The sequence below is a fragment of the Lactuca sativa genome, chromosome 5, assembly GCF_002870075.4.
Source record: "Lactuca sativa cultivar Salinas chromosome 5, Lsat_Salinas_v11, whole genome shotgun sequence".
Taxonomy (NCBI): domain Eukaryota; kingdom Viridiplantae; phylum Streptophyta; class Magnoliopsida; order Asterales; family Asteraceae; genus Lactuca; species Lactuca sativa.
Window position 1 is genome coordinate 180738817 of NC_056627.2, and position 788 is coordinate 180739604.

The window sequence follows — 788 nt, forward strand, 5'->3', positions numbered from 1 at the left end:
TTATAATTATTATCGTTGTATTTTAATCATCTATCCCTATCTTACGGATATTATAGTGGTGTTGTTAAAAATATGCTATCTTCCAAATATTTAAAATAGATTATGAGATGTGAGGCGGGTGAGATTTTATTCGGTTTTTTTTGTTTAAAATAATAAAGAAAACAATTAAAACAAAATAATTACAAAAAATAGAATGCAATAAAATATTACTTTTTAATATATAAATATTAAATATTTCAAATAATATTCATTAGAATATTATAATCCAATAAAAATAATTATTCCAGTTAAAAAGAAATTTAAAATAATTGACTATAAGAAATTAATAATCTAAAAGTAATATTTATTAATACATAATCATCAAGGTTATAAATAACGTAAAGCGTAACTGACGGCAATGTCAAACCTCAAGTTTTTTTGAGCCTTGACGAGTCACGTCGTTTGTAAGGCGTGATTTAAGGCGACAATCTTGTATATAACTGATAATTTTATATGTATTTTCAACTATTATTCATTTTTATATACATATATGACTTAAGACAAACATTTTCTCATAGGTTGACGTCAAGTACAAGCGTTGGAGCCATGGTGCGCAATGGCGAAGCTATGACGAACTTTTTAGAACCTTGATAATCATTCAATACAAAAGAACTAATCCAATAAAAAAATTAGAAAAGAATTAATTAGAATAAATGAATAATCTATTAAAAATATTTATTAATATATAAATATTATATATTAAAAATAATATTTTATCAATATATAATAACTCAATAAAAAAAATAACT